Source organism: Periplaneta americana, chromosome 8 (assembly GCF_040183065.1).
Source record: "Periplaneta americana isolate PAMFEO1 chromosome 8, P.americana_PAMFEO1_priV1, whole genome shotgun sequence".
Classification (NCBI taxonomy): domain Eukaryota; kingdom Metazoa; phylum Arthropoda; class Insecta; order Blattodea; family Blattidae; genus Periplaneta; species Periplaneta americana.
This window is the reverse complement of record NC_091124.1, coordinates 66,409,068-66,419,763: the sequence shown is the minus strand read 5'-3', so window position 1 is coordinate 66,419,763 and position 10,696 is coordinate 66,409,068. Positions and strand designations below refer to the sequence as shown.

The following is a 10,696-nucleotide window of genomic DNA, read 5'->3' as shown; positions in this document are numbered from 1 at the left end:
AGTAAGCAGATTGTAACTTAGACCTTTATTAGGTCCAACGCTTCAATTGAAGGGGTCAGATCCATAGTGGGCCAAGCGCCATACATTAAAAACGGAGAAAACAAGGGTTAAAATTAAGTGCTTACCATAATTCAATGAAACATATAGCAAATAATATAAAGTGTGCACATTAAAACTAAATTATATGTCTATCTTCATTAAATTATGGTATTCACTTAACTTTAACTCTTGCTTACTCCGTTTTTAATAAATGGCGCTTGGCCCACTATGACTCTGAACCCTTCAATTACTGTATAGAGAGATATGAGTTCTTACATAAACAAAATCTGTAACTTGCTTAATTAATTTATTATTGATAGGCCTATATATTTTTATTCCTGAGGACGTTTACCAGATATTACCATTGATTTTTTGTTAAATTACGTTTGTACAGTAAATTATAGGTTGTTTACATTGTGACAAATTTAATAGTCTGCAATGCATCTTCATATGCAGTTACCGTAGTATTACTGCAAGTCTTGCGGTTTTGAGAGAAATGCGTCTCTTCAGAAGGCAATAAGAGAAAGTTTGATTGCTGGCATGATGTAGCATACTGTCTATCCTCTGGAGTGCGTTCATTAGGCCAGAATTAGCAACAGATAAATCCTCTTCACCCCTACGGGATACATCTCAATTATACGGCACAACTTTCTGTAAGAGCCGTACAATTAACCCCACCACTCGGACCTGCGCAAGACGTCCTAGGAGTGGTCGTCGCGACGCAACTCGCTGTCGGAACTCTCCGCAGCTGCTTTCATTCAGGGTGCGTCGAGCGCTCGTAGTGTACGCGAGGCGGTCGTGGCGGCTATTTCGCTTCTCAGCACCGACGTCGACCGATCGGCACATTCGCAAGTGACGGAGACTGGCAGTGCTTTTCGTACATGCATATTTCTTGACCTTTCTCAAGTAACTGACCTACGTTACAATTAGAAAAGTGGGGAATATTAAAATACTTAGAGTAGTTTAAAATTCCATAAGTTTTTAGCGTTTATTGCTTTAAAATTATATAATAACACACAAAATATTTGGTTATATTCGACAGTTTCATGACGGAACTTTTATTAAGTTCACTTACTTTAAATTAAAATAAATATCAAAACAGAGTAAAGAATTTGATAGCACAACTACTTTCTAATTTCGTAGAAACAGTATTTCTGTTTCGTTTTTTTTTTTCAATTTCTATGTTGCTACAAATATATCTATTCCTTTCCCATTTTGAGTTAACTCTACACCTTTAAAATTAATTAAATACGTCCATTTATACGTAATCTCTAAGACGAGTAATGAGTGAAACTTGGCCCCTATCACACAACAATATATATTAAAACCAAATTATTTTATAATTTTTGTAGTTATTAATTTTCGTTCGTTACTCTAAAATTACGTTTCGAATTAATTGTGGTGCTAGCAACATGCTAAATAAAGTAATAATTTTTACTAAATTTGTTACCTTGTTTGTATTCATAAAACCTGTTGAGCTTACGATGATGTCCAACTCCTAAGCTCATACATATTTTATCTATTTTCTGTCTCCGATTTCAGTCGTATTTTATATACACATCTTTAATAGACCCTACTTGTAGAAACGCAATTTTGTCTTTATTTTGTGTTCACATTTTTAGTGTCACGGACTTGAATTCATACAAGTGTTTTTTTCTAGAGGGGAACATATTTGTGGACTTTTGAATAATTCTACGTCATTACGCATTCATAATCAAACATACACTGTTCAAGAATAAAAATACATTTAGTACTTAATACACTTGTGTATTTACGTTTCCCGTTTTAAAGTGATATATCCCGGACGGTACGGAATCCATAAATCATTGCTAAATCGTGTTTTAGTTTAAAAACTGTGTGTTTACACAATAAATAAAATAACTCCAAGTCGAGTGATTTCTGACACAGACATGACAACAAAACATTTTGTTTGGCGTTAGTGATATACGTGTGAAACATTTTATAATCGATACACTTTCACGAATAAATGTGTTGTAAATTTTGGGCGTTTATTTTTGCTTTTCTAAAATAACATCGAAACGTGATTGGTGTCCAACTTTGAACTTACCTTCTAAACCGCAAGAAACTTGTAATTATACATAAAAACTACGAGCGTCAAACCATAAACCATTGTTATTCGTCGATGACGGATTTCAACGGACTTCAATCATAAACCGGCAACAGATTGTGTAACTTACACTCTTCTTCGGGAGGTAAGTTGTTGGTAAACATTCATCCATTTTATTATTAATTCTAAAAAAAAAGTAAACCCACAATTTTAATTATTAAATTGCTGTGAAATATGTATGTTTTCGAATTAATCGTTTTTATTAGCTGGTCTAAATTTTTGTTATGAAATTCTAAACGTGTTGCGCTGTCATCCGAGTACATGTGAAACAAATGTCATTTATTTACGACGAGTCCATTGTGTAACAAAAAAAAAAACTGTAGGAATTAATTTTAAAATTTAATAACCGTGTCACATATTGTGCTACACAGCGAAAGTTTTGCAAACCCAGAAATTAAAAATTCCTGTCAATTCGTAATACCAACAAGTGACAAATAGAATAGATGTTAATGCACTTTAATGCTGTAAAATGCATTGAGGATATATGGAAAATGCGGAAAATATTAAAATAGCTGTGATTATTTGCGTTGCTGTCATCAATAAAATCGTTTACCAGATCCCCACTTGATTTATCATATTCATCGCCTTTATCACCATTACTGTTCCTAACGCCGTATTTGTGACCGTTACAGTCACCACTATCGTCAGTGATATCACCACCATTAGTATCATCATTACAACCAATATAATGGTCATAATCATACACACAATCTCTGTATACAGTTATTATAAAGTAGCTAATATAGTATGAATTAATAAAACTGTAAAAAAAATTGAGAAATCAAGATGAACGAAACCGCTTTGAATGTGTAATGGAATTTATTATGTGCAGTCCACACCTGTGGAGTAACGGTCAGCGCGTCTGGCCGCGAAACCAGGTGGCCGGGTTCGAATCCCGGTCGGGGCAAGTTGCCTGGTTGAGGTTTTTTCCGGGATTTTCCCTCAACCCAATACGAGCAAATGCTGGATAACTTTCGGTGCTGGACCCCGGACTCATTTCACTGACATTATCACCTTCATTTCATTCAGACGCTAAATAACCTGAGATGTTGATATAGCGTCGTAAAATAACCCAACAAAAAATATTATGTGCATGTGGATTGTCTGTTGTCCATATTTGACAATAATGCGTATTGACTTCACCATTGACACTAAAGTGGTCTTCGTCTGTCCACAGCATTTCAGATAACCATTCTAGTTGATTTTCATCTGAGTTAATACAAGTAATGAAAACTTATATCTCTTTTCATAATCAGCTTTCTTGAATTCAAACATTTTTTGCAGTTCGTAAGAATATACTTATTTTCAGAAGTCTGCGTACAACTGACAGAGTTCAGAATATGTGCGTCGGATACGTGTGCAACATCCGGCATATGATCACATATCACCGTCCTTCGCAAGTCTTTCGTGGCTCCGACTCAAAAAAGTAGAACTTTACATTCTTTGTGTTTACTCTTTCGAATTCTGTACATCTCATCACCAAATTACCTTTCGTCTCGTTTCTCTTATTTACTCTCTAATCATGATTTAAATACCAAATCACTTAGCTGTGGCACGCTAAGTATACCTCTTCATAGAACATCTTGTTACTCCTCACCTTTCACAGTCTCCACCTCGCGACAATGGAATTCCTTGTCACAAAGTATTACTGGCTGCATGACAATAAACGATTTTAAAAATAGCTTAAAGGATAACCTTCTTATCAAGTCATCCTAATTATACTGATTTAAATGGTCTCTGATTATATGGTAACTCCTTTCTTTAGACATGCATCCTGTTAGCGCGGTACTTTCATTGTCTCATAATAATCTCTTCCTATTATCTAACATTATTTGAAATATGTTAACATTCTTTGTATAATAGTTTATTTTGCTACACAGTTTGTGTCTCATTGTTTAATTAATAGTTCATGGTATTTTATTGTTTAATTCATAAGTAACTTTTGCATACATGTAACTTTTATCGAAATCAAATTGTTGTGTTCATTGTAGCTTGTACGTTCACTCATGTATGTATATACTTTTTGCTGGTTGAGTAGAAGAGAAAGCCTTAAGAGCTTACGGCCTTAGCTCTGCCAGCTAAAATTTCCAAACAGTGATTTGTGACGCTTGCTTAACGAATTAGCACTGATCACTATTGGATGTTGTCTAGCTACGTTTTGGCTTTCATGAAGAACCTCTGCAACCTGAATGTCCCTGTTTTAAATTTTATTTTATGAAGAACTGAACCGATTCTTCAGACATCTTAATTAATGCACGATAAGAATGCATGGTAGAAGGACCGTCTCTCAGATGCATTTTTGTCCGAAATGTTAACACACAATGAAGTTTCTAACAAATTTATAATACATGCTCCCAAACAGTTTTTTTTTTTAATATTTAAAACCACTTTCTAAAACATGGAAAATTTGTGTAATACGCAAGCCAAATTGCTAACAAACTTCTGTTTGTCTTTCAAAAGTTGATTGTTCCATCATGGCAATTGAAGCATTTGCTTTAGCAAGAAATCATTAATTCTATTCATCACAGATTGCATAGCGACTTCAGTGTATAATTAATAGTTTAAAAATTATATTAATTTTAGCCTATGTTGGTTACTTTATAATAATCCTACGAATTCATAATCATTTTATTAGTACTATCACAATCACACTATTATCACAGCCGTCGTCATCAGCTTCACCATTATTGCCTCTGTAATTACCGTCATCATAAACAATTTCTCCAATATAATCATTACCGCCAGCATGTTCAATATAATTTTCATCACTAATCATAATTTCATCGTCTACATATTCATTCATTTATTTAACGACCGTCTAAAGTTAATGCCATTATGATTCGGTATAGAGGAAGGTAATATGCGGAAACCAATACTCTTAAGACATTAGAAGGAGAAACTTAGGGGGAAACTGCAAAACTCTTCAGGGAGATTAGTCGGTTAGATGTAAGAATAAGTTTTCGTATGCTAAGCCACGCGTTCCGTCGTTGAGTGGATGCAATAAAACCAAAAGTCGTACTTGCCTTATTACCCGACACGAAGTTTCATAGATAATAACGGGCCTACAGATAAAAAAATAACTTATAGAAAACATTTTATTTGATCGATTTCTTTTTAATATTTCGATGTGAAAATATCTGAGGTAACATAGCAAAACTAAAGTACTATGGGAAGCTAATTTTTTCATTTACTTTGTAAGGTAATTATATTATGATGTGGTATTAGGAAGGGATTGCCAGACAAAAATATAATATAAATGTCAACATTAAAATACGAAATAAAATTTCAAGTTTAGCGAAATTAAAAAGCCAAGATTTAACCCTCGACACTTGTCTGGGGTCTTTCTGACCCCACATCATATTTTATTGTTAACTCCGAAGCGTTCCATTACCTACATAAGCTATCCTTGGTTATCTCAGTTTTCTTTACTGTTAACATTATTATTTCATAATTAAGTATTGATTACTTTTGTTATGTTTGTTGCTTTGGTTCGTAGATGACCCAAGTTATAGAACACGTTTTTATTTTTTTAGTTAGAATTATTTTTCAGTCTTAGTGTTTTGTTGTATAGAAAGTGAATATATATTTTGAAAAGTGAACAAATAAAACAAATACAGCATAAACTGCCTTGTTAGCTTTAGTAAAATATTGTAGGTTCTATAGTAATTATTTGTATTGGTAAAATAGGTTCCTGTTCTTCCTACTGCAGAGGTGCAGAGAATTAATTAATTAATTAATTAATTAATTAATTAATTGTATAAACACTTGATGCAGTAACAATTTCCTTTTTATATTATATTTCATTATGAAGATTATACACTACTTAAATAAATTACTATTGTGAACAATATTTTTGAACTTCTTAATTCTGTTCCCAAAACATAAGAAGTGTTGTTGTAAAATATTAATTGATACAGACTTAAAATAACACTATAAGTTATTTTGTTCATTTATTTATATAATAATAATAATAATAATAATAATAATAATAATGATTTATTTAACCTGGCAGAGTTAAGGCCATACGGCCTTCTCTAACACTCAACCAGGAGTAAAGACTGCGTTACAAAAACACTACAAATTTACAAATTACACTACAATTTTACACACAAAACTGAATAAGATAATAATAATAATAATAAAAAATAAACAACAAATAAGAAGAAATCAGACATAATATATAACATACAGAAAGAAAGAAAAAAGCATAATAATATGTGAACAGCAGGTCAAAATAAATGAGGCATACAAAAAAAAAAGACAATTATTCATAATAATAATAATAATAATAATAATAATAGTAATAATAATAATAATAATAATAATAATAGTAATAAAATAGTGCAGTACAAAGTATACAGTGAGTACAATATTTCTAAGTACACACAATAAGGAAAATTAAGATTATATATAGCTCAACTTATCACATTAGAGATATAAAATTATCGGAAAATATGAAAACAAAAATATGAAATAAGTTGAATATTATAATTAAGATATGTAGTTAGAAAGATTATCAGATAAAATTATATTTCAACAGTAGGCCTAATATTAAACATTCTAGATATAATTTCGAAGTTCAACCAAAATAGTTGTGAAATATTTAAATTAGTAAAATCTTTCTTTCTTTCTTCCAATATTAACGTATGAAACCAATTTTTTCCTTTCCAAGCGGGACTTAATGTAGAATAAACACATCGCACCTGAATAGGATAATAAAATATATATCAGAAGATAACTTAGAAACAATAATATTTACTGTGAATAATATTTTTTAATTTCTCTATATGAAATTCACTCGAAAGAAGCGTAAGGAACATCGTTGTAATGCATAACACGAATAGGCATGAATCAATGTTTTCATTCATTTGATATGCTAACTATACTGAAATTAAAAAGGATTCTCAGGACAAATAATTAAATCTCAGTCATGAAAGTTGTAAATTACAATAACATTTTGAAATTAGTCCAAATGAATTGCATTATATTGAAAGTTGTAAGAGCTCTGTTTCTATATTAACATATGGAAACCAAATTTCTCACTTCAGAGTAAGACTTACGATGAATAAACACATCACAGGTAATAAGATATCACATTCAGGTTAGAAGATAACTTACAAAGAAGGATGTTTTCTGTGAACAATATTTTTAAACTTCTCGATACGAAATTCACTCTAAAGAAGCGTAAGGAACGTCGTCGTACTGAGTAACACGAACAAAAAATAGTTATTTGTTCACTTATTGGTATACTAGGTATGATAATATGCAGTTAGAAAATATCGTAAAAAAGACAATTAAATTTCAAAGAAAATTTTACAAATTCTGAATAAAATTTTGAACTTACATCAAATGAAAGGCACAGAATTTATAACAGTGAGAACTTTTGTTTCAATATTAACGTAGGCCTATAAAAGCAAAATTTGTCTTCAAAGCAAAATTTAACTGAAGTAAACATTACCAGAAATTAAACGTTGCTAAATCACAACAGAAATTCTGAAGTTCTTAGAAACTAAAACACTTTAATTCTAAAATAATTACATGCCAAAATGAATGAGTTAAGGAATTAACATCAATTTTGAAACAGTTATGGAAAGGAAAAAAAGACAACACGTCTTAAGTTTTTAAATGTTTAGGGATATAGAAACGGACTTACCTCACCTAAAATTCATAAAAGATTATATTGATATTGATATTGATATTGATCTACCGTTCCAACATATAGACATCCTTAAGAAACTTCAGACTCTTTCAGATTAAACCATATTCTCGAAATTTGACCTTTAGCTTAAAAAGTTCAATCTAGAAACACTTAGCAACTCTTACAGATAAAGATAGGGGCAAAAAAAAATTGGGAAGTTTCTAAAATTAGAAGAGTGACTGTTGAGTTCCGTAAGCAATGCATTAGCTTATATTTTCAGCAAACATATACTCTGAAGAGTAAATATTTAATGTTGTCATCCTCTGCTTACAATAAAGCTAATAGTACAAATTAATTAAAATTCAGACTTCAACATACCACTGTATACTCTACAGATGTATACTAATTCATAATTATATGTATGCATTTGTGTTATTCATACGACACAAGTCAGCTTACAACTATATCATCACATAATATAAAACATGCACATTGTGTGTATGGAATGTAATAATCTCGGAATTATTGACAAACAATAGATGGTTGCGAATGGAAAATGTTACATTCTGAATAAACTTGTATGAAATTATGGGATATTAAGAGAAAACTACAGAATATTTAATATCAAATGTCACTTACAGTATAGCATAATGATACCTGCAATATAGTCCTTCCTAAACGTCACTAATTGCTTCTAGATAAATAGATGGGTTTATTCAGCAATATTATACATACAGATGCACTACACTATCAGAATTTTCTCTTAAATCCAATGCGTCTTTTGACCGTACGTGCTCTACAAAACTAGTCCTACTTTGTAGGTTTCACTCCCCCCCCCCCCCCAACTATGATTAGATTCTATGAAACTTAAAATTAAAGAAGAGAAAATTCTGTTACTAGACAACGTAATAATAATAATAATAATAATAATAATAATAATAATAATAATAATAATAATAAGAAGAAGAAGAAGAAGAAGAAGAAGAGAAGGCCCTATGGCCTTAGCATATTAATACTGGCAGAGTTAAGGCCATAGGGCCTTCTCTTAAACTCTACCAGGTTACAAAGTATACAAGCAGTGAAAATTTAACACAAAGTTAAAGAACAGAATACTAACATACTAAAAAAAAATAGCATAACAAAATCGACACTAAACAACATGGAAATAATACCATAAGAAATTATATAGAACTCTTAAGTGAAAATAATTTGAAAAGTAAAAAGCAAATTTCTTATCATAGTTAAGACGAGAAGAGAAGATAAAGTCAAGTTTAAATACCGAATTGTTTTAGAAGTCTCGTTACGTTATACTGGATAGGTTAATGATATATTTTTTTTTGATTTACCAAGGATCGACTAGTATTAGGGGAGTTGGCCATTAACAGGGAAAAAATATTTTAGTTTTTACTTGTTTATATTTCGTTGTTTAGTCAACTGTCCGAAGATAGGTCTGAACCTGATACGTGACACCAATATGGCATTACCCATGAGACAACTAAGAGATAATGGGGTAGAGTGGCCAGTTCCTTTTTCCCCTCCATTGCATACATCACTGACTAGCTACATCAGAATGATGAGTACAGACAATAAATTGTCAAATGAGATGTACTGCCTGATAATAGATGTGCATATCAGGCAGAATTTCATTCATAGATATTGTTTATATTAAGGAGAGTTTACTTCTGAGCAATCTCATATATATATATATATATATATATAATATTCCTGTATTGCGAGTAGGCCTTTGTATGTAATAATTGTTTTTATTCAAATAATGGCGCCCTAATGTGATCAATAAAGATTTATTACTCGACCGAGGTCAGTGGAGTCTTGCAGTCCAGAGCGCCACTTGTACAGGGACATCATTTTATTTTTACTTCAATTTTTATTGTACCTGAGTTTTTGAATGTACTTCACTCCCACTCCTTCTAGTAGCAAAATTCCACATGCAACCAAAGCCGCAAAGTCGTCTTACGGTCAAAATAAACAGTACAGAATGAGTGAGTACAGTATGTTTCAGAAATATGATCACATTTTTCAGTGAAGAAAGAACATTCATTCAATATTGAATCATATTTTCGCACGGTACTGTGCGTCCGTTTAGTTACGTCGCATCCCGGTTTCCCCCACCCGTTTCTGCTGGCCCCTCTGTAAGGGCTAATGGCTGAGCTATCTTAGCTCTTTTGTGAAAACATTTGCTGTTAGGAATTGGACTTCTACCTAATATTATACAACTATTTAAAATAATTTAAATAAAAGGACATCGTTAAGTAAGGAATTGTCACGTGATTTCCCCTCTTACATAACCACATGGACGGACAGTAGATAGCATATCTGAGTAAATTTATCATTGCGGATCGGGCAGAAGTGAAGATTGAATTGACAGTACGTAACGTACACTGTTAAGGAGTAGGTACAGAATTATTTCGACGGGCGTAGGATTATGGCTCCCCCATGTCGCTTGATTTGAGAGCTTTGCATTATTTCTTTGGGATTACTGTGAAACAGTTGTGTTTGCTAAACATCCTACAACAATAGAATAATTAAATAATTACATTCAAGAAACAAGACATTCAATTTCAGAAGATATCCTTGAAAACGTTTTTAATATGGACAAAAGAGTTGAAGCCTGAATCGAAATGAACGACCACCATTTTCAATAATTTGTTTAAATATCCATATTTTGATTATTTTTTAAATTTAAATGCACTGCAAATATTGTATGCTAATGTGCTGTAGACAGTATAGTAAACATTGCATAATAAATACGTCCGATTGGATAGTTCAGTTAGTGAGTAAAAATACTTACTGTTAATACAGTACTGTATTTTTATTTAAAAAAACCCAACGAAAATGATCAAACTCAAAATCGTAATATTTCCTAGTTTACG

General features: G+C 31.7%; 1 protein-coding gene across 2 annotated transcripts in view; it reads left to right on the top strand.

The window, feature by feature from the left end:
- Positions 1 to 812: 812 nt before the first annotated feature.
- LOC138704780 (G-protein coupled receptor dmsr-1-like) overlaps positions 813 to 10,696 on the top strand; it is a 156,986-nt gene continuing 147,102 nt past the window's right edge. Inside the window, exons 1-2 of one of the 2 annotated variants that reach the window (XM_069833014.1) lie at positions 813 to 945; positions 1,700 to 2,252. The gene's annotated coding sequence lies outside the window, so the exon portion shown is untranslated. Of the gene's footprint in view, positions 2,253 to 10,696 lie in introns of both variants that reach the window. The other variant, XM_069833013.1, reaches the window with a different exon arrangement.